At 38.0% G+C, this 25,337-nt stretch overlaps 1 protein-coding gene and 1 non-coding gene across 10 annotated transcripts in view; both read right to left on the reverse strand.

Annotated features, from left to right (window-relative positions):
- Window positions 1–25,337, reverse strand: part of FKBP5 (FKBP prolyl isomerase 5) — a 117,312-nt gene that overhangs the window by 78,356 nt on the left and 13,619 nt on the right. The window lies entirely within an intron of this gene.
- On the reverse strand, window positions 16,186–16,292 carry LOC123838009 (U6 spliceosomal RNA). Its single transcript, XR_006789353.1, has one exon. It is a non-coding gene; the product is annotated as a U6 spliceosomal RNA (small nuclear RNA).

Consider the following 25,337-nt stretch of genomic DNA (forward strand, 5'->3'; position numbering starts at 1 on the left):
AGTTATATAAATGTGGTCTCTCTCTCTCAAAATATCTTTGTTAAAAGATTAATTATTTATTTATTTGACAGAGACACAGCGAGAGAGGCAAAACAAGCAGGGGGAGTAGGAGAGGGAGAAGCAGGCCTCCTGCTGAGCAGGGAGACCAATGCAGGGGGCTCGATCCCAGGACCCTGGGATCATGACCTGAGCTGAAGGCAGACACTTAACAACTGAGTCACCCAGGCACCCCTCAAAATATCTTAATTGAACTGTACTCACCCTTCTCGTGAAGATGTGAGACGATAAAATGCCTACACAATGAGAGGAAGGGAGGTGAATGATGTAGGTATTGTGACGTAGTGTTAAGCTACTATTGACCTTCTAAGGATATATCAGGAGAATCATAGGCTACTGGACCGCAGTTGACCACAGGTAACTGAAACCATAGGAAGTGAAACCACAAATAATGAGGGATTACTGTTTGCATTCCTGGGACAAATCCCATTTGGTCATTGTACTTTATCCATCTTACATGTTGTTGGGGTCAATTTGCTAAAATTTTGTTAAGAATTTTATGACTGTGCTCATAAGGAATATTGGTCCATAATTTTTTTCTTGCAATATATTTGAATGGATGGATTTATTAATTATTTTATTTTTTAAGTAATCTCTACACCCAACGTGGGGCTTGCACTTACAACTCTGAGATCAAGAGTCATATGCTCTACCAACTGAGTTAGCTAGGCACCACTGTCTGGTTTTAATATCAAGATAATACCAGTATCACAGAGTAAGTTAAGCAGTATTCTCATCAATTTTATGTAGGAATTTGTGTAAAACTGGTATTATGACTTCTTAAAATATTTGGCAGATTTTATCAGGGAAGTCACCTGAGTCCAGAATTTTATTTGGGGGAATATAAAGTCCTTAATACATAAAGGATTATTCAGGTTGTTTCTTCTTGAGTTAAGTGTTGGTATTTTGTCTTTTAAGGAATCTGCCCATTTCATCTAATATCCTGGCATAAAGTAATTAATATCACTGTCTTATTTATCCTTTTAATACCTATAGGATCTGCAGCTTTGCCAACTCTTTTGTTCCTCATTTTGGTGACTTGTGTCTTCTCTTTCCTGATCCATTAGGCTGGAGGCTTATCAATTTTACTGGTCTTCTCAAAAAGCCAGCTTTTGATTTCATTGACTTTCTACTGTTTCATTGGTTTTGGCTTTTATCATTAACTCATTTCTTCTGCTTACTTTGGGTTTAATTTTCTCTTCTTTTTCTAGTTTCTTAAGGTGGAGGCTCAACACACTGATTTGCAACCTTACTTTTTCTCTAACACAGGCATATAATGTTAAGAATTTTCCTCTGAGCACTTTCATTAACTACTTCCCACAAATTTTGATACACTGTTTTCATTTCCACTCAGTACAAAATACTTTCTAAATTCAACTTTGATTTTTTTTCCTTTGACCCATAAATTTCTTAAAGATGTATTAGTTTATAAATATTTAGGGGTTTTCCAGATAGTTTTCTGTTATCAATTTTAAATTTAATTCTTTTGGTCAGATGACTTACTTTTTATGATATAAGTAATTTTAAATTTATTGACACTATTTTAGGGACCAAAATGTGGTCTATACTAGTAAATGTTCTCTGTGCAATTGAACAAAATGTGTATTCTGTTGTACTGGGTAGATGTCAGATAAATGTCAATTAGGTCAATTGGGTGACAGTGTTTAAATCTTCTAAATCATTACTGATATTCTGTCTTGTTCTACCAGTTGAGAGGTAAGGTATTGAAATCCCCAACTGTAATGTGGATTTGTTTCTCCTTTCAGTTCTGTCAGTTTATGATTCATATATTTTGAAGCTTTTTAGGTGTATAAATATTTAGGACTATTAATTCCACTTTTTGAACTGACCCTTTATCATTATGAAATGATCTTCTTTATTCCTGGTAATATTTTTTGCTCTAAAATCTAGTTCGTCTGAAATTAATATAGTTATTCCAACTTTCTTGATTAGTATTAGTATGGAATATCCTTTGCAAACCTTTTACTTTTAGCCTATTTGGGATCTTAATATGAACAGTAGGTTTCTTGTAGGCAGCATACAGTTGAGTCTTGCTTTTTTACCCCATCTACTAAGTTCTGCCTTTTAACTGCGTTGTTTAGGTCATTTATAGTTCATGTGATTATTAATATAGATTGGTGTAAACTTAACATTTTGCTATTTGTTTTCTATTTGTCACATCTGTGTTTGTCCCCTTTTCCTCTTTTTCTTGGATCTCTGAACTTTCAGTTTTTTTGAAATCTGGAAAAATTTGGCCATTGTTTCTTCAAAAATTTTTTCTGCACCCTCTCCTCTCAAGACTACAATTACATGTACATTCAACCACCTGAAGTTGTCTCATAGCTCACTGATTTTTTTCCCAGTCTTTATTTCCTTTATTTTTGATGATTCATACTGGTTCGGCTCCAAGTTTACTAATCTTTTCTCCTGCACTAATTTGCTGTAAATCTCATGAAGTATATTTTCCATCTCACACATTGTAGTTTTCATATTTAGATGTTCAATTTGGGTCTTTAAAATATATTACAGGGGCGCCTGGGTGGCTCAGTTGTTAAGCGCCTGCCTTCGGCTCAGGTCATGGTCCCAGGGTCCTGGGATCGAGCCCCACATCGGGCTCCCGGCTCCACGGGAAGCCTGCTTCTCCCTCTCCCACTCCCCCTGCTTGTGTTCCCTCTCTCTCTGTGTCTCTCTCTGTCAAATAAATAAAATCTTTAAAAATAAATAAATAAATAAAATATATTACATACCTGTAGTTGACATGTTCTCAATCTTTCCAGTAATACCGTGAACATATAGAATAGAGTCATAATAAGTGTTTTAATGTCTTTGTCCACTAATTCTATCATCTGTGTCTCTGTTTTGACTTACTAATTTTCCTCCTCAGGGGCTGTATTTTTCTGCTTCATTCCAAGTCTAATATTTTTTATTGGAAGCCAAATGTGAATTTTACCTTGATGAGTACTAAATATTTTTGCATAATTATAAATATTAAGCTTTGTTCTGGGATGCAGTTAAACTACTTGGAAATAGCTTGATCCTTCTGAGGTCTGTTTTTAAGCTTTGTCAGAAGGGACCAGAGCAGTCTTTAGTTTAAGGCATTTGCCCCACCGCTGAGGCAATACCTTTCGGAGTATTCTACCCAATATCCTGACTTATATTTTCCTCTTTGGCTGTTGGGAACACAAACTGAGAAAGAATCAGAGATTGTTCCCTATAATCCTTTTGGGTGGTTCTTTCCTGGCTTTGGGTAGCTTCCATAAAATACATGTGCTAATCAGCACTCATCTGAAGATTTAAGAGGGACTTTGCAGACCTGTGGAGTTCTCTCTTTGTGCAGCTCTCTCCTTCCCTAACTGCAGCCACCCTGGCCTCCTCTGACTCCAGCTCGGTCTCTTTAACTCAAGGCGACAGCTGAGCTGCCCCCTCCTTACACTGCAGCCTGGAAACTCTCTCCATATAGTAAGCTAGGATAATTGTAGGACTCATCTGTTTCTGGTTTCTTGGTGATCACTGTCTTGTGCTGCTTCTTGTTCAGTGTTTGAAACTTCATATATTTTTTCTGGGCTTTTTGTTTGTTATGTGATTACAGCCAAGAGAGTAAATCAATCTCTCTTAATTCATCTTGGCCAGAAGCACAAGTCCATGAGTACACAAGTCAGAAAAAGGAGACATAGTAAAAAAAAACACAAGTATTATGAATGGAGTTTCAAGTGGGAGAAAAGGTATTTGATAAACACTGTTTAGAACAAATTTTGAGTCTGAAATTTGAAGGGTAGAGGTTTTCCATGACATTAAAAAAGTCAAAGCCCACAAATGATAATCTACCTCTAAAAATGGCAGGTACTTTTTGCAAAAATGGAGTCAAAACTAGAGTTTTGTGTTTATTTCTGGAAATCTGGATAATTGCAGTCTTTTTTCCTTTAATCTATATAAGAAACGATTGTTTTAAACCTTACAAGAATGAAAAAAGTGTGACTTTACATTTCTGAAGGCCATTGATATACCACAATTTTTAAAAACTGAAATTAAGAACTGTTTTTCCCCTTCTTTTGATTAATTCAACTGAAAACTATACAGTAAAAATCACCTTAATACTTCAAAGTCATAATGCCACAAAATTTGGTTTGTGATTGACATTAATCTTTAGTGTGTTTATAAAACATGCTTTTGTTTTACAACAAACCTCAAATGGACACCTATTATATGCAAAATCTATAAAGTATCTCAATATACTGAGATTTTAATATTGCTTAAACTGGAAAGAAAACCCCCAAACTATTTAGAACACACACACACACACACACACACACACACACACACTGTAGCAGCACTTACAACATATGAACAGCAGTCTGTAACCAAGCCACATGGCTTAATTCTCTGTGTATCTATTTAAACTTCTAACTAGCCCTAGCACCACTTGCAGATATCCGCCCTTAAAAAGCATACAGTATCATAAAAAAACAACATATACAGATGCAAAAAAACTGAAAGAACACAAGAGGGGCAGAGAAGGCTATTAAAGAGTGCTGCTTGGATGGCTTCCTTTCTCCCCCTCTTATGTTTCATCAAAGTGGCTTCTGTGGCTCAGATTGCATTATCTGGCTCCTTGCCCTCATGCTACTCAGCTGCCATTCATTCCAGTTATCAATGGCAATTATACAAACCAGCCAGATTCCCAAAATTTCATCTAAAGGTTCTGAGTAAAGTCCTAAGCTGGAGTGTAAGGGAGGGCTTTTAATGGAAAGTAAAAAGGCAGAGAATAAACTGAAGGAAGCTAACTGGAGAGATAAAGGAGGATCAAGAAGCTGGAATACTAAATTTGAGACAGGCTCATTTCTACCCATAATCTTACACTCTCACCTTCACACACACTTCCTGGAAAGCTAGGTAACTTGAATTTTTATCTACAGAGCTAAATTTGCCTCTTGAGTTAAAAACTTATTCTATTAGCCAAAACTTTGTTAAAATTGTAAAATTTAACACAATTATATATTACAGAGTGTTTGGGGAATAAAGAAATTCAAAAAGAATTTACCACAATCCCAATATTACAATGTAGGGGTAGTTTTTTTTTTTAATGGACATTATTTTTTAGAGCAGTTGTAGGTTCACAGCAAAACTGAGTAAATTAGCCAAAACAACCCTGAAAAGAAAAAAGTTGAGAGGACTCACACTTCATGGTTCCAAAACTTACTACAAAGCTACAATAATCAAAACTGTGTGGTACTAGGCTGAGGACAGACACAGATCAGTGGAACAGAACTGAGAGCTGAGAAATAAACTTTTACATTTATGTTTAACTGATATTCAAAATGGCTGCCATGATAATTCAATGGGGGAAATAATAGTCTTTTCAACAAATGGTGCTGGGACAACTGGATTTCCACAAGCAAAAGATTACAAAGTTTGATACCCTACCGCACACCGTATATAAAAAGTAACTCAAATGGATCAATGATTGCAACGTAAGAGCTAAAACTACCTCCTAGAAGAAAGCATAGGGATTGTAAATCTTCACTGACCTTTGATTAGGTAATGGTTTCTTATGTGAAACAAAGTACAAGCAACAACAAAAAAACTGGTAAATGAGACCTCATGAAAATAAAAAACATCTGTGCTTCCAAGAACCACCATGAAGAAAGTGAAAAGAAATCACAAAGAAATGGGATGAAAATTTTGCAAATCACATATCTGGTAATGGAACTGTTATCTAGAATATATTAACAACTTGGAGTCTAGGAGAGACGGGAAAGAAAGGAGGATCCTGAGCTCACCTCCTATCAAGGACATACAGAGGCAACAACTACTTGTGATAAAACTCACTCTGAAAGCGACTGGCAGAACAGATCTTCCACAGCTAAAGACATAAGAAGACCACAAGATGGGGAGGAGGGAGAGACACCTGGGTGGCTCAGTCAGTTAAGCATCTGCCTTTGGCTCAGGTCATGATCCCAGGGTCCTGGGATTGAGCCCTGCATCAGCTCCCTGCTCAGTGGGGAGTCTATTTGTCCCTCTCCCTTTGCCCCTTCCCCAACTCAGGGCACGTGCTCTCTCTCAAATAAATAAATAATCTTTAAATAAAAAAGGGGGAGAGAGAGAGAGAGAAAAGGAGAAAGGGCAGAGACACAGTTGGTGAACCAAACCCCCAAGGTTGCAAACCACAGCAAGAGGGATAGGTATCACAGGCATGGAGGAGCCAAGAGATCAAGCCCCAGAATGGGGACACCTGGCCCTGGGACCTGCACCAGAAAGACGAGACCTCATAACAACAGGTTCTGAAAATCAAGGGGGCTTATTTCTGGGAGAGCCACAAGGCTATAGGAAACGGAGACTCCACTTAAAGGGCCAGGGCACTACTATCACCCAGTCCAAGACCCAGCACTGAAGTGGGGTCGGGAAAGTGCCTAGCACCTGGGTTTTAAGTGAAGGAGATTTACTGACTAATTTTGGAATGTGTATTGGAGGGGACAGGAATCTGCAGGAACTTTCTTGGAAAATGGAAATGCTAGAGGGTGCCACTTTTCTTGCCCTCCTTCAACTTAGCTGGCCAGGCACTTGTGGGAGCCTGTTCTGGCACTCTCTACCTACCCTGCAAGCATGCTAGCCCAGGCCCAGCATTCCCCTGTGGACCTGCCCCACCTGGTAGGCGCCCCTCCCTGGTGGCTCCCACCCCATCATACCTGGAGGGCAGTCTCAGTAGCGACCAACATTCCCCTGGGGCAAGTACTGCTCTGTCATACCTGGCAGGCAGCTCTAACTGGGAGGTACCTCTCCAAGCACACCTCCAGACTCTTGCCCTGAAGAGCGAGGGAACCAGCCCCCCCACCAGCATGCCCATACTAGCCAGAGTGGGGTCTCTCAGCTAGCCATCGGAATAAAGGAGGGGCAAGCCCTGCCCCCAGTGTACCCAGAGGTAGAAGCCAGTCATTGCAGATAACAGGGCTGATGGCTGGCCCCACCCACTAGCATGTCCCCAAAAGCTACAGCTGGGCCACTCAGCAGCCATGCAAGGGGGCAAACCCTGCCCACCAGTGCCCCCCACCAGAGGGTGCAGCCTGTCATTGCTGACAGCCACGCTGAGGGTCAGCCCTGTGATGAAGTGATAATTGGAAGGCAGGCAGGCAGGGAGGGACAAGGGCCCCGCCCTAAGAGGAAACCACCCTTAAAAGGATTTTACACTGCCCTGGAAGGAGCCCTCCACCCTTTCCCATTATGATAGGTGAAAAAAATCTGATTGGATGACAGGGGCAGGGAGGGGTAATCAGATTGAAAGAGCTCACCAACAAGCCCATAAAACCTCTAGACCTAAAAACTCTGGTGGCAACCCTTTCAGGTCCCCTCCCTCCTTGGGACCTTTGTACTATGACTTTGCTATCCCTCAATAAATTACTCAATAAACCTTGCTTTGCTGCCCACCACTCTGTCTGGTCTACCTCTTCATTCTTCGAAGTGGTGTGACCAAGAACCGAGGGCACTGATGGAGAAAAAAATCTGCAACACCAACATGCCTACAGGAGAGTACATGCAGCCAACACAGGGACACCCTTGGAACACCTGGTTATGGTGACCTGGGGGGACCACACTACTGGATACCACATGCTGTCTTCTACATAAGACCACTACTTTCAGACCAGGAGATGTAGCTGACCTACCTAATACATAGAAATACAGATTCAGACAAAATGAAGGGACAGAGGAACATGTTCAAAATGAGAGAACAGACAAAACCAAAATTAAAGAGCTCAAAGTAATAGTCATAAAGAGACTCACCAGGCTTGAGAAAAGATTGAATGAAGTAAGTCAGAACTTCAATAATAGAATAGAAAATATAAAAAAGAACCAGTCAGAGCTGAAGAATACAGTAACTGAAATGAAAAAATACACTAGAGGGAATCAACAGATTAAAAGATGCGGAAGAGGGGCACCTGGGTGGCTCAGTTGGTTAAGCATCTGCCTTTGGCTCGGGTCATGATCCTGGCGTCCTGGGATCGAGCCCCGCATCAGGCTCTGTGCTTAGTGGGGAGCCTGCTCCTCCCTCTCTCTCTGCCTGCCTGTCTGTCTGCTTGTGATCTTGCTCTCTGTCAAATAAATAAAATCTTGAAAGAAAGAAAGAAAGAAAGAAAGAAAGAAAGAAAGAAAGAAAGAAAGAAAGAAAGAAAGAAAGAAAAGATGCAGAAGAATGGATCAGAGATCTGGAAGACAGAAAAGTGGAAAACAATAAAGCTTAACAGTGAAAATGAAAAAAGAATTTTTAAAAAAATGAGGGTTACTAATGGGAATTCTGTGAAAATGTCAAGCATATCAGCATTCACATTATAGGGGTCCAAGGAGGAGAAGACAATGAGAAAGGGGTAGAAAACTTACTCAAACACATAATAGCTAAGAACTTTCCTAACCTGGGAAAAGAAACAGACATCCAAGTCCAGGAATGAAAGAGCGCCCCAAACAAGATGAACCCAAAGAGATCCATACCAAGATACATAATAATTAAAATGGCAAAAGTTAAAGAAAATCTTAAAAGCAGCAAGAGAAAAGCAAACAGTTACATACAAGGGAAACTCCGTAAGGCTGTCAGCTGATTTCCCAGCACAAAATTTGCAGGCCAGAAGGGGGTGGGACATGATATATTCAAAATGCTGAAAGGAAAAAAAGCCTAAAAACAAAAATACTCTAGCTGGCAAGGTTATCATTCAGAACTGAAGGAGAAATAGTTTCCTAGACAACAAAAGTTAAAGGTGTTCATCATTACTAAATCAACCTTACAAGAAATGTTAACGGGAATTCTTTAATTGGAAAAGAAAAGGCCATAAATAAAATTATGAAAGGAAAAAATTTCACTGGTAAAAGCAAACATACATTAAAAGGTAGTAGTAGATCTGGATGGGGGATGGGATAACTGGGTGATGGGCATTAAGGAGGGCATGTGATGTAACGAGCACTGGGTGTTATATGCAACCGATGAATCAATCACTGAACTCTACCTCTGAAACTAATAATATGGTGTATGTTAAGTAACTGGATTTAAATAAAAATATTTTAAAGTCCATAAAAAAAAGGTAGATCTGTCACTTATAAAAATAGTATGAAGGTTAAAAGATAAAATTAGCAAAATTATAAAAAGATGTAAAGCATTACATACATAAAACTTGGAGGAGGAAGTAAAAATGTAGTGCTTTGAGAATGTGTTCAAACTTAAGTGACCATCAACTTAATAACACTGCCATATACACAGATTGCTATATATATACCTCATGGTAACCACAAACCAAAAACCTGGAATATATACACAAAAAATAAAAAGAAAGAAATCCAAACCTAACACCCAAGAAAGTCATCAAATCACAAAGGAAGAGACCAAAAGAAGAAACGAACAGAGAACTATAAAAACAACCAAAAACAATGGACAAAAATGGCAATAAGTACATACCCATCAGTAACTTTAAATGTAAATGGACTAAATGCTCCAATCAAAAGAAACAGGGTGAGAGAATGGATAAACAAGATCCATTTATATGCTTCCTAAAAGAGACTCACTTCAGACCTAAGAAAAACAGAGACTCAAAGTGATATAAAACATATTCCATGCAAATGGAAGTGGGGAAAACAAAGCTCGGATAGCAATATTTGTGTCAAACAAAATAGACTTTGAAACAAAGACTGTAACAAGAGACAAAGAAGGGCATTACATAATGATAAAGGGGTCAATCCAACAAGAGGATATAAAAATTGTAAATATCTATGCACCACACATAGGAGCACCTAAATATGTGAAACAAATATTAACAGAAACAAAGACAGAAACTGACAGGAATACAATAACAGTAGGAGATTTTAACACCCCACTATATCAATAGATAGATCATCCAGACAAAAAAAATCAATAAGTAAACAGTGACTTTGAACAACACATTAGACCAGATGGACTTAACAGATATATACAAAACATTCCATCCAAAAGCAGCAGAATACACATTCTTTTCAAGTACACATGGAACATTTCCAGGATAGATCACATGTTAGGCCACAAAACAAGTCTCAATAAATTTAAGAAGAGTGAAATCATATAAGCATCTTTTCCAACCACAACAGTATGAAACTAGAAATCAATTACAAGAAGAAAACTGGAAAAAAACACAAACATGTGGAGACTAAAAAACATACTACAACCAACCAGTGGATCAAATGAAATCAAGGAGGAAAAATAAAAAATACCTAGAGACAAATGAAAATGGAAACAATGGTTCAAAATTTTTGGGATGCAGCAAAAGCAGTTCTTAGAGGGAAGTTTATTAGTGATATAGGCCTACCTCAAGAAACAAGAAAAATCTCAAATATACAGTCTAACCTTACACCAAAATGAGCAAAAAAAAGAACAAAGACCAAAGTTATTAGAAGGAAGAAAACAATAAAGATCAGAGTGGAAATAAATGAAATATAGACTAAAAAACCAGAAAGGACCAAAGAAACTAAGCTGGTTCACTGAAAAGATAAACATAATTGACAAACCTTTAGTCAGATTCTTGAAGAAAAAAATGAGAGAACCAAAATAAATAAAATCAGAAATGAAAGAGAAGTTACAAATGAGACCACAAAAAATACAAAGGATTTTAAGACACTACAATGAAAAATTATAGGCCAACAAATTGAACAACCTAGAAGAAATGGATAAATTCCTAGAAATATACAGTCTTCCAAGGCTGAGTCAAGAAGAAACAGAAAATCTGAACAGACCAATTATTAGGAACAAAATTCAATCAATAATCAAAAAACTCCCTACAAACAGAAGTCCAGGACCAGATGGCCTCACAAGTGAACTCTACCAAACCATATAGGTTATAGTATCTATCCTCAAACTATTCCAAAAAAACAGAAGAGGAAGGAATGCTTTCAGATTCATTCTACAAGGCCAGCATTACCCTGATGCCAAATCAGACAAAGACACTACCCCACCACTGAAAAACTTACAGACTAACATCCCTGATAAACATAAATGTAAAAATCTTCAACATAATATTAGCAAACCAAACTTGAAAACACATTAAAAGGATCTTTCACCACTATCAAGTGGGATTTAATCTAGCAAAGCAGAATGGTTCAATATCTGCAAATCAATCATCGTGGTATACCATGTTAACAAAATGAAGAATAAAAATTAAGATCGTCTCAATAGATACAGAAGTATTTGACAAAATTCAACACAACCATTCATGATAGAAACTCTCAACAACACGGGTACAGAAGAAATATACCTCAACATAATAAAGGTCATACAAACCCACAGCTAACATCATACTCAATTTCCTCTAAGGTCAGGAACAAGACAGGGATGCCCACTCTCACCAGTTTTATTCACCATAGTACTGGAAGTCCTAGCCACAGTAATTAGACACAAAAAAGAAATAAAAAGCATCCAATTTGGTAAGAAAGAAGTTAAATTGTCACTATTTGCAGATGACATGATACTATATATAGAAAACCCTATGGGACGCCTGGTAGCTCAGCTGGTTGAGTGTCTGCCTTCGGCTTGGGTCATGGTCTTGGGGTTCTGGGATCGAGTCCCACACTGGGCTCCTTGCTCGGCAGGGAGCCTGCTTCTCCCTCTGCCTGCTGCTCCCTCTGCTTTACTCTCTCTCTCTCTGACAAATAAAATCTTAAAAAAAAAAAAAAGAAGAAGAAAAAAGAAAACCCTAAACACGCCACCAAAAAAACTATTAGAATAAATGAATTCAGTAAAATTACAAGATACAAAAATCAACATATGGAAATCTGTTGTTTCTATATACTAATAACTATCAGAAAAAGAAATTAAGAAAACAAATACATCAAAAATAGCAATATACCTAGGAATAAATTTAACCAAGGAGGTGGGAGATCAGTACTCTGAAAACTATAGAACAATGATGAAGGAAATTAAAGATGGCACAAATAAATAAAAGATATACCATGCTCACAGATAGGAAGAATTGATATTGTTAAAATATCCAGGGGCAGTTGGGTGGTTAAGTTGATTAAGTGTCCACTCTTGATTCTGGCTCAGGTCATGATCTCAGGGTCTTGAGATCAAGCCCTGCATCAGGCTCTGTGCTCAGTGCAGAATCTGCTTGTCCTTCTCCCTTCCCCCCTTGCTCTCAGTATCTCTCTCTCTCAAATAAATAAATAAAATCTGAAAAAAATAAATAAAATTGGGTGCCTGGGTGACTCAGTCGGTTAAGTGGCTGCCTTCAGCTCAGGTCATGATCCTGGGGTGCTGGGATCGAGCCCCACGTCGGGCTCCCTGCTTAGTGGGGAGCCTGCTTCTCCCTCTCCTTCTGCTGCTCCCCCTGCTTGCACTCTCTCACTCTGTCAAATAAATAAATAAAATCTTTAAAAATAAATAAAATGTCCATACTACCCAAAGCAATCCACAGATTCAATACAATCCCTATCAAAATACCAATAGCATCTCCCACAAAACTAGAATAATCCTAAAATGTGTATGGAACCACAAGAGATCCCAAATAGCCAAAGCAATCTTGAGCAAGGAACAAATCTGGAGGTATCACAGTCCCAGATTTCAAACTGTACTACAAATCTACAATAATCAAAACAGTATGGTACTGGCACAAAAAGAGACACACAGATCAATGGAACAGGATAGAAAGCCCAGAAATACACCCAAGGTTATATGGTAAAATTAATCTATGACAAAAAAGGCAAAAATATACAGTGGGAAAAAGATAGTGTCTTCAATAAATGGTGTTGAGAAAACTGGATAGCTACATGCAAAAGAATGAAACTGGACCACTTTTTTACACAACACACAAAAATAAACTCAAAATGTATCAAAGACCTAAACATAAGACCTGAAACCATAAAACTTCTAAAAGAAAACATAGGCAGTAAACTCTTGGACAGCAGCCTTAGCAGTATTTTTTTGTATAGGTCTCCCCAGGAAAGGAAAACAAAGGCAAAAGCAAACAACTGGGACATCAAACTAAAAAGCTTTTTCATGGTGAAGGAAACCACCAACAAAATAAAAAGGCAACCTGCTGAATGGGAGAAGATGTTTGCAGATAATAAATCCAATAAGAGGTCAATATGCAAAATATATAAAGAACTCCTATAACCCAACACCAAAAAACCAAACTGGACAGAGAACCTGAATAGATATTTTTCCAAAGATGATATATAAGTGGCCAACAGGTACATGAAAAGATGCTCAACATCACTTATCAGGGAAAGTCAAATCAAAACCACAATGAGATATCACCTAACACCTGTTAGAATGGCTATTACCAAAAAGACAAAAAATAAGTATTGGCGATGATGTGGAGAAAAGGGAACCTCCTTGCATTAGTTGTTGGGAATGTAAATTGGTGCAGCCACTACAGAAAACAGTATCTTCAAAAAGTATCTTCAAAACAGTTCTTCAAAAAATTGGAAGTCAGAAATACCATATGACCTAGTAATTCCATTTCTGGGTATTTGTTCAAAGAAAACGAAAACACTAATTCAAAAACATACAAGCACCCGTATGTTTATTACAGCATTACTTACAATAGGCAAGATATGGAAGCAACCTATCAATAGATGAATGACTAAAGAAAATGTAGTGTATATACACAATGGAATATTACTCAGCCATAAAAAGAGTGAAATCATACATTCGCACCAACATGTATGGACCTAGAGGGTATTATGCTAAGTAAGTCAGACAAAGACAAATACCACGTTTTCACATATATAGAATCCAAAAAACAAATGGAAACTAATTCATAAATATAGATAAAAGAAACCTGATGGCTACAAGTGGGGAGGGGGCTGGAGAGAGGCAAAATAAGTGAAAGAGATTAAGAGGGGCAAACTTCCAGTTACAAATTAGTCACAGGGATGAAAAGTATAGCATAGGGAATATAGTTGATAATACTGTAACTTTATATGGTGATAGATAACTACACCTGTCACGGTGAGCATTTCATAATGTAGTTTAACTGTCAAATCACTATACTGTACACCTGAAACTAATATAGTATGTCAACAATACTTCAATAAAAAATCTACAACTCGGGGCGCCTGGGTGGCTCAGTTGTTAAGCGTCTGCCTTCGGCTCAGGTCATGATCCCAGAGTCCTGGGATTGAGCCCCGCACTGGGCCCCGTGCTCCATGCTCCATGAGAAGCCTGCTTCTCCCTCTCCCACTCCCCCTGCTTGTGTTCCCTCTCTCGCTGTCTCTCTCTGTCAAATAAACAAAATCTTTAAAAAAAAAAAAAATCTACAACTCAGTAATAAAGAAAACAAATAACCCAATTAAAAAATGGGCAGGGGCTCAGTCAGTGGAGAGTGCGACTCTTGATCTCAGAGTTGTGAGTTCAAGCCCCACACTAGGCACAGAGATTACTTAAAAAATAAAATCTTAAGGGATGCCCTTAAGGGTCGCTCAGTCGGTTAAGCGTCCAACTCTTGATTTCAGCTCAGGTCATGATCTCAGGGTTGTGGGTTCCATGCTCAGTGGGGAGTCTGCTTGAGATTCTCTCTCTCCCTCTGCCCCTCCACTTCCCTCCCTCTCACTCTCTCTCCCTCTAAAATAAATCTTTTAAATAAATAAATCTTTTAAAAAATGGGCAAAGTATTCAAATAGACATTACTCCAAAGAAGATATACAAATAGCAAATAATCACATGAAAAGATGCTGAACACATCACTAGTCAGTAGAGAAATGCAGATCAAAGCCACAATGAGATACCACTCCACACCCACCAGGATGGCTATTAGGAAAAGGAGAGATCATAACCAGTATTGACAAAGATGTGGAAAAAGTAGAACCCTCACACACTGCCAGTAGGAGTGTAAAATGGTGCAGCTGCTTTGGAAAATAGTGTGGCAGTTCCTCTAAAAGTTAAAGTTATCATTTGATCAATTCCAAGAAAAATGAAAACATATGTCCATACAAAAACTTGTGCATTAATGTTCATAACAGCATTATTCATAATAGCCAAAGAGTAGAAACAATCCAAATGTCCATTAACCATTGAATGGGTAAACAAAATGTAGTATATCCATACAACTCATTATTATTCAGCAATGAAAAGCAATGAAGTACTGATAACATGCTACATGAATGAACCTTGAAAGTATTATGCTAAATCAGACTGGGACACAAAATACCATATATTGTATGATTCCATTTATATGAAATGTCCGTAAACCCATAGAGACAGAAAGTAGACTGGTGGTTACCTAGGGTAATGGTAGAAGTAGGAGTGACTGCTAATGGGTGTGTGATTTCTTTTGGGGGTGATAAAATGCTCTTAAGTGGGATAATGGCAATAACTGCACAATTCTGTAAATATAGCGGAAACCACTGAGTTACACACCTTAAAGAGGTGAATACCATGCTATGTGAATTTTATGTCAATAAAGCTATTAGAAAAAGTACTCTATTGAATAGATGGACATTAATTCCTAATATACATTGCTTCCAATGTATCTATTCTACATAACACTGCTGTGAACATTTTTGTGCCTAGACTTTTATCATATAATTAAGAGTATGGATTCTTGGGGTGCCTTGTGGGCTCAGCTGGTAGTGTGTGCAACTCTTGATCTCAGGGTTGTGGGGTCAAGCCCCATGTTGGGTGTAGAGATTACTTAAAGATACAATCTTAAAAAAAAAAGAGTACGATTCTTTAAAGATTTATTTATTTTAGAGAGAGAGCACACGCGCACACACTAGCAGGAGGGGCAGAGGGACAGGGAGAGAATCTCAAGCAGACTCCCCACTGAGCGTGGAGCCCGACACAGGGCTGGATGCCACGACTCTGAGATCATGACCTGAGCGGAAATTGAGCCACCCAGGCGTATGGATTCTTAAACACTCTGCTTCAGTGAGAATGTTGGCTTGACAACATAGCAGCTACATGAGTGCTGCTTGGGCAAGTCGCTCAACTACTTTGTGCAATCTCCCCATCTATCATATGAAGTAACAGTAGTCACACCTCTTGGAATTCTGAGGATTAAATTAAGTAAGGGCTTTGCATGGTGTCTGTCACACAGTAAACTTTCAACATTAGTAGTTATAATTGTCATTCTGGTTTGTATTATTTTCTCTTTTTTAGGTTTTTCTTTTTTAATTGAGATATTACTTACAAGAAATATGGGACACTTCACTAATTTGCACGTCATCCTTGCACAGGGGCCATGCTAACCTTCTCTGTATTGTTCCAATTCTAGTACATGTGCTGCTGAAGCAAGCACTGTATTATTTTCTTAAGATGATTTCTGGAAGTGGTGTCACTGGGTCAAAACCCATTAACATTTATGTGTTTGAATACATTTTGCCAACCTACATTTTAAAGGAGGTACACTAATTTTTGGTGCCAAGAGTAAATATAGGAGAGAACCAAGGGTAGCCATGCCATCATCAACATTATGTTACAGTAAATTTTTTTTAATTTAACCGATGTCTCAACTTTGCTTGTGGTCCTGAGCATCTTGAAACCCAACAGTTTTCTAGTTGTCCTATGAATCCTGTATACCTTGAGTACCTACCAAATGTGATATCTGCCCAAGACCCTACACTGGGAGCCACAATGGAACCTAAAATGAGTAAGGCCAAGGATTTTGTGTGAGGCAAAGCAAAGAAACATTTCAATTCAAGATAACTGTGATTAAGTATGAGAAAGCTACAAAGTATCTATAAGGGTAGGGAAAAGATGGCAGTTTATAAAGCAGGGAAAAGAGGGCAGTGTTCCAGCTGGTTCTTGAAGGACGGACATTAATTTCAACTGGCAAGGGTGTGGCAAGAGTAAAATCAAGGCTGGTAAAAGAACACAGCACACAGCATATTCCAGGACTGTGGCTTGAGTAGAAAGTTGCTAGGGGGGAGAAGGGGAAGAGAGCAAGGCACAGGGTGCTCTAGGAGCACAAAAAGGACCCTCTAAAACACAGCCAATGACTCCGTGAGCTGAGAGGGAGGGTTTCTCACAGGGCAAAGAGCATGCAGAAAGACACAAAGACGTAAATCATCATGACCCAGCCAAGGAACCACATGTAATCCAATTTGGCTAAAGTGGAGGGGACATGTGGAAAGGATGCAGATGATGCTAAATAAATAGGCAGAAGCTGACTGTGAAGGACTTTGTGTGCCAGAATAAAGCATTTGAACTTTATTCCAAAGGAAATAGAGAAGAGAAGCATTCTTAAGGAAAGAAGTGACAATCAGACTAGCTCAAAAAAATTTACTCTGGCAACCCTCCAACAGCTTCCCAGCTCACACAGAATAAAATCCAAAGTCCTTCTTATACTTAACACCCTACATGCTGGTCAGTGGCTATCTCTGTTTCTGCCACACCAGCCTTCTCAGGGCTTTTGCACTTGCTGTCCCCTCTGCTTGGAACTCTCACCCCATCCCCACCCGAGACACAAAGTTTGCTCCCTCACTTCCTTCAGGTCTCTGTTCAAATTCTTTCTTATCAGAGAGGCCTTCCCTATTACCCAATATAAAAGAACAAGAAACGACAGCAATCAGCCCTACCATTTTTTCCCCTCCACTTACCACCTGGCACATACATTTACTTGTCTATTGCTTGTCTCTCCTTACTAGAATGTAAGTTCCATGATGGAGCCTCTCTCAATAACCCTGTGCTATAGGAACTGTTATTGCCATTTCCAGATGGTGAAATTAAGAGGCACAATATTGCTAGTGAACAGAGGAACCAAGTAGAATGACTCCTGAGCTTGCAACTCTAACCATTTCACATGTGTCAGAGGTCCTGACTTTGATACTATATCATTTCCCATGAATTGGCTCCATTCTGACAAGTACTATGACAGTAAAAACCCTGAATTCACACTATGTCCTAAAAAGATATGGATTCTTACCATTGGTTATTAGCCACGTTTCAAAAGCCAGGAAACATTTTTTTAAATAATCAATTAAACTGCACAAGGTATCTGGACTTTATCCAGCAATAAGCTGTACTTTTTTCTTGTTTAGGACCCAGAGATACTAAAACAAGATGAGAACATTTTATGAAACTAAAAAGAACATAGCATATGACACCAAAACTACTTTTCCAAGACCCTTTTTCAAGTAGAATATTAACTTTAGGAATAAAATCAACTCCATCTTTAAGATGATTATTACAATTTTCTGAGTATCGCTACCAAAGGAAGAACACAGTATCTACCTGGAAAACATCAAGTAAATATTGTATCGTATGCAGATACATATCCTGATTCTTTCCCTACTCCTCAGATTACTAATTTCTTCTTTCCCTGATTCTTCCAACCCATCTCCAATTATTGAGAGTACCCCTTCCCAAATGTAGTTCTCAATCAACACCTTTTCCCATCAGCTACTTCATACCAGAACTTACCACTCTTAATTCCAGCCACTACCTCTATTATAACCAAATCTAGTTATAATTCCTCTTTCTTCCCTTCTGCAGTTTTTGATCTCTAATTGCCTAACCATAAATACTTCGGTACCCCCTTTTATATCCCCACCTTTTTAAAGAAAATTAACTTTTTCAAAATTGGCCCATTCTCTATTTACTTCATTAATCTGTATTATCTGGCTATTCTCCTAGGTTTACAACTTTAACGTATTTTTTCTCCATTTTATCAACAGGACCTGCTAACTGTTCACTGTGTTTCCTACTACCTTACTTTCCAAATTCATATCTATCACCATATTCAGGGTTTTCTTCATTGCCTTCCTGAATTACCACAGTTCTCCCGCTGACCTACTTACTCCTACTTCCAGCCTATTCACTCACTTCCATTCATTCTATACATAAGGCCAGTAAAGCCTCTATCACACAGTACATTCCCAATTCGAGGACTTCTAAATAGCTCCCCAGCACAACAAATCCAAACTTCTCAAACCAGCACTCAGGGCCTTCTACCCCTTCGAACATCACTAATAAATGTTTATCTTAAACATTCTAAGACAAAACCCGAGAAAACCAACATCTTGATCTCACTTATCTGATTCAGTGCAATGCACACTACAGGTCTCTAGACAATACAGATCACCATCTTCCACTTGACTTCAACTAATTACAGAAGACAATGGGAATATATTAATCTATCATCTTCTAAACATCTCAAATTACTATGGGAAGGATTCACTGTCCCAAAAGTTGAACTCTTTTAATCAGCAAAATGAAAGTGTGTACAGTTATCAGAAAATAACACCATATTCCTAGTAACAGTTCAAAGTAGTAAAATATTTTAAAGGTGAATTTGCCAATATCTATAAAAAGTTTAAGTGCAAAATATCCTTTAGCCCAGCAATACTTCCAGGAAATTACCTGTAGATACTCTCACAGAAGAAAAATTATATGCAGGATATTAAACACAACATAATTGTAATAGTGTAAAAAAAATAGGACACACACACACACACACAAAATAAAAAATTAAAAAAAAAATAGGACACAATTAAAACTTCCTTACTGGGTTTTTTTTTTTTTTCAAGTAGGCTCCATGCTCGGCATGGAGCCCAAACCCACGACCTCAAGATCAAGACCTGAACTGAGATCAAGAGTTGGATGCTCAATGGACTGAGCCACTCAGGCATCCCCCCCTTACTGGACTATTATTATACATCCCCACAATGGAATATTATGCAGCAACTAAAATAAAGAAGCAGCTGTATATGAATTGATATGGAAAGATGTTTAAGAATGATCTGAAGGAAGAAAAAAAGTCACAAAACAGAATGTACATTATTATTCTATTTGTGTAAAGGAAATGCATGTATTTGTAAATGCAAGAAAATATCTAAAAAGAAATAGTAAGAAACCACTAATAGCTAATTCTGAAATGGGATTCAGGGGAAGAAATAAGGGATTTTCACTTTTTGGGGTTTGTATATATATATATACATATATATTCTTTTTTTAATTGAAGTATGGTTGTACATACAATATTAGTTTCAGTGTACAATACAGTGATTTGTTATTTCATACATTATGAAATGCTCACCATAATGAGTAGTTACCACCTGTCACCATAGAAAGTTACTACAATTTTACTGACTATATTTCCTATGCTGTACTTTACATCCCCTGATTTATAAGTTCGTACCTCTTAATCCCCTTCAACTATTTCATCCATCCTCCTACCCTCTCTCCCTTCTGGTAACTACCAGTTTGTTCTCTGTATTTATGAGTCTGTTTCTGTTTTGTTTACAGATTCTACCTAAGTGAAATCAAAGGTATGCGTCTTTCTCTAACGTCACATAATACCCTCTAGGTCCATCCCCGTTGTTGCAAATGGCAAGATTTCATCCTTTTTTATGGCTGAGTAATATTCATGTGTATCATGCCTTCTTTATCCCTTCATCTATCGATGGACATTTAGGTTGCTTCCATATTTTGGCTATTGTAAATAATCCTTCAGTGAACACACAGGTGCATGTATCTTTTTGAATCATCTCTTTTTTTAAAAAAAAAATTATATTAAATTTTCACTTAAAAAGAGAAAGAAAGGGGCACCTGGGTGGCTCAGTCGGTTAAGCGTCTGCCTTCAGCTCAGGTCATGATTCCAGGCTCCTGGGATCAAGTCCAGCATCGGTCTCCCTGCTCAGCAGGAACCCTGCTTCTCCTCTGCCTCTGCCTCGATCTCTGTCTGTCTCTCATGAATAAATAAAATCTTAAAAAAAAAAAAAAGAAAGAAAGAAAAAGGGGTGCCTGGGTGGCTCAGTCTGTTATCCCTTTGATTCTTGATTTTGGCTCAGGTCATGATCTCAGGGTCATGAGATTGAGCCCCACATCTGGCTTCATACTGGGCATGGAGCCTGCCTAAGATTCTTTCTTTCCCTCTCCCTCTGACCCTTGCCCCCCCGCCAAAAAAGAAAAAAACAAACAAACAACAGACTAGACTTTTTATAAAAAATTATTTATCAATTTGAGAGAGAGAGAGCACAAGCATGTGAGCTTGGGTGGTGGGGAGGGGCAGAGGGGGAAGAGAATCTTTTTTTTTTTTTTTTAAAGATTTTATTTATTTATTTGAGAGAGAGAGAATGAGAGAGAGCAAGCACATGAGAGGGGGGAGGGTCAGAGGGAGAAGCAGACTCCCCGCCAAGCAGGGAGCCCGATGCGGGACTCCATCCCGGGACTCCATCCCGGGACTCCAGGATCATGACCTGAGCCGAAGGCAGTCGCCCAACCAACTGAGCCACCCAGGTGCCCGGGGGAAGAGAATCTTAAGCAGACTCCATGCCAAGCATGGAGCCTGACCACGGGGCTCAATCTCAGGACCCTGAGATCATAACCTGAGTTGAAATCAAGAGTTGGATGCTTAACCGACTGTGTCACCCAGGTGCCCCCAAAAACCAGACTCTTAAATACAGAGAACAACTGGTGGTTGCCAGAGGGGAGGTGGGGGGGATGGGTGAAATAGATTAAAGGGATGAAGAGGTACAAAATTCAAGTTATAAAATAAATAAGTCATGAAGATGAAAAATACAGCATAGAGAATATAGTCAATAATACTGCAATAACTTGTATGGTGACAGATGATGACTACACTTATCATGGAGAGCACTGAGTAATGCAATGAATTGTTGAATCAATACACTGTACACCTGAGGGGCACCTGGGCAGCTCAGTCAGTTAGGTGGTCAACTCATGACTTCAGCTCAGGTCATGCACTCAGTGCCAAGCCTGCTTGAGATTCTGCTTGAGATTCCCTCTGCCCCTTCCTCCACACATGCTCTCCTGCGCACACACGGGTGCTCTCTCTCTCAAATACATAAAATTTTAAAAAATATACATAGTACACCTGAAACTAAAAACATTGCATGTCAATTATACTTTAATAATAAAGAAATTTTAAAAAGAAAGAAAAGGCTGTGCATAGCAAAGACTCTTAATTTTGGATGTATATAACTGATCTTGATCACAGTGCAGGTAATAGGAGCTACTCAAAATGCTTAATGAAAAACTCATCCATTCATTCAACAATCATTTATAACACTTAATGTAGCAAGCACTGTGCCTGACGATACGGACATAATGGTGAACAAGAAAAACCTACACCAGGCTCTCCAAGAGCTAATAAAGGACTTTTGGTCTCTATTTTTCCCCATTTCCCCAGTAAAAGCCACTCTGACTTCCAGGTATCTGTTCTCATTACGCCCACGGTTCACCATAAAATAGATACAAATTAATAGGTTAATTATATCAAACAAAAACAAAGGCTTTAAAAAATGGACTCTTATTCTCGTCATAATTAATTTTAAAAGTTATCAGAAGCACAATTTGTAGAGAGAACAGTTCAACAAGCACACTTTCAAATAAATAAGAAGTAACCTATATGCTAAATGAAGTTCAAAGGAAATTAAGAACATCTGAGGAGGGAAAAAATAGGAAATATTAATTTTCTCCACTAATTTATACATGTTCACTAAATTTTTGTACAATGAACATGTACTACATAAGAAGTTCTATAATATAATAGTAACATATATGAGAAGAAGAATAGTAAGTTCTTGTTCTTGAAAAACTGTCTATTGCAACAACAGAGAAGCTACAACATGAAGTTCAACTTCTTATCCTTCCATCCCAGCCCCTTTGTGGTCTGGCCTTCTTGAGACTCCTTGTTTTGTCAGCCCCAAGTCCATTCCTCCCTCACCCCCCCTCACTCCCCCCCCCGCTTCTGCTAGAAACAGCATTCTGGGACTTTCCATTGGGGAGCCACTGCTCACCTCCTGGAGTGGAAGCAATAATCCCCAATCTTTGCCAAGCCATTGCTTTCTATCCCCTTGGCTGCCACAATAGTTCAGAGATGAACATATGACCCTAACAGATACAAACCAAAATCAATCCTGAAAATCCAGAGGCTAATTTTAATGAGACTATTATTGATCACAATCACAGACATATAATGCAGCTAAAATTCCTGAAAAGAACATTGTAATAAATAGAATTCTCATTTAATGTGGCAGTGAAATAGTCATTAGTTACCTCTTTTGTTGAAATATACAAAAAACAGCAACAAAAATATAATATTCAAAAAATTCCCAATTCTAAGATTTAAAACTTCCTACTTGTCTCAAACAGTAAGAATGTTGAATCCATATAAATCACATCCTGTTAAAATAGGTAAGTATAGAAAGAGAAAATACAGGCTACCAGGCATATACATTAATCACATCTCCTCTGACAAAAATTTAAAAAGTAAGTTCAAAAATAAAGGTTCCTATGCATAGTATTTTATGAGGCACCTAAAATGCCACAATACCTGGGAAAAAAAAAAAAAAACCAACTTCCATACATTTAACTTTTTAAGTAATTTTGATTATTTTCAACACTAAGAAAACTACAGAATATATTAATAAATTATAGGGAAACAAAGTTCAATTCAAAATGAGAAAATAAAACTTAAGCCATCAGAACTTCCTAAGAGTAAAATGGGCTACCTTGTAACATGGAGACCTCCCCTTCCCAAAAACTAAACTAAAACCAAAACTGCAAGTCTCTGAAAATATGACATTCTTGAAGAATGTGATGGGTGTGCCAGCTGTTTTATTTCTTGAAAGCATATAGTTGAACACATATAATACTCTGTTGCATTTTTCTCTAGCATTGCACAACTTTCCTGGCCTACAATGCACATACTACATCTATTACCATATTAGATGCTTATCTGACAGCATTGTTATAAGAATCCACAATACTCATCTTTAACTAAACTCATATATAAACGTTTTAGTCTTCAAATGTCCATGGATTTCAGCAGTTAAGTATTATATATGTTTTTTCCACAGTCTCAATACATTTCCTGAACTTTTAGCTTTCAGTTTCCTGTTCGTCAATGGCTACAACTCTAGAGGCAATACATAAACACACCCCAGCCATGGTATTTCCACTTTGACAATAGTGGATGAACTTAATATGACCAAACATAACTACAGTGCATATAAATGGTACATGACAGTTAACATAGCAATAACAGGAATTCAATAATTTATAAAAATGGAAATATAAATCATATTACTGATATAAGAATGTTACAAAACCAACAGTCTCAATGTATAAGAACTGCAGGGCTGCTACCTAAAGAATCCTCCAAATACAAAACAAGTTGCAGATCATAAGAGACGAAAAAAATGCCTTCCCCCTTCAAAAAAATGAAGACAGGAAAAAAGAAACCAAACCATGGGAAATATAAGTAAGTGATCTGATACAAAGCTTTGAGGACATGGAAAAAAATTTTTGTATACACTTGTGGATTATACAATTCAACTTCACAGTATTTGAAAATGATAAAGAAAAGTTAGTATTTCAGTAAAAATGGATCTAGCCCAGAAGCCTACTTTCTTTGAAGGAATATAGCAGGATAAGCAGAGGTTGCTGGGGGCATCTTTATGTAACCCATGCCTTTTTCTTTCTGTAATCATGGGAAAGAATATAGAACATTATTACCAGGTACAAAATGATTTCATGATAAAATTATGCTTAAAGTGACTAAAAAGTACACCATGCAAATTTTCCAAATACAGGAAAGCCATCTTGCCAAAGTTAAAACAATACACTTCAAGGGAAAAAAAATAGTGTGATAATGATTTATTTGATGGCTAGGAACAGACATTATTTATATATGAGAAAAAATTACTCTGTAAAAAGGGAGTATTTACAGAGCCTTTAGAGTGATCAGAAACTAAGCTTATGGCTTTATAGATCTTCCACCACACTGCATCTACACAGGAAAACAGTGTAAAAGAAAACAATATATTTTTTTAAGATTTTATTTATTTATTTGAAAGAGAGTGAGTGAGTGAGAGAGAGCATGAGCAGGCAGAGGCGGATAAGCAGACTCCCCTGCTGAGCAGGGAGCCCGATGCGAAGCAGGGCTCAATCCCAGGACCCTGGGACCATGACCTGAGCCAAAGGCAGATGCTTAACCGACTGAGCCACCCAGGCACCCGAAGAACAATGTTTAAATAAGTTTCTCACCATGATGTGTGGCATATACTAAAATGTCAGAGGCTAGAGAAGATGTAAACTTAAGAGCCTACTGTAATAGAAGTATAGGGTTAGAAGCTGTGAGGTAAAAGTACAACAGCTCCCAACTCTTCATGCTACTCTTACCAGCACATCAATCTGTAAAATGATAGAAACAAAAAGCCCACTTTTTTTTGAGAAAGCTATTTATGATCACAACACTATTATATCTGTAATTTACAACTCTAAAAATGAAAGAAAGAAACCCTTTTCTCCTTAAGGCAGATTTTGCAGTCTTGGTTTCAAATATTACTTTAAGAATAGTAATGCTAACAAAAAAAAA

This window comes from Mirounga angustirostris, unplaced genomic scaffold (genome assembly GCF_029215605.1).
Source record: "Mirounga angustirostris isolate CCGP_5_RB_7025 unplaced genomic scaffold, mMirAng1.0.hap1 SCAF_8, whole genome shotgun sequence".
NCBI classification, from domain to species: Eukaryota; Metazoa; Chordata; class Mammalia; order Carnivora; family Phocidae; genus Mirounga; species Mirounga angustirostris.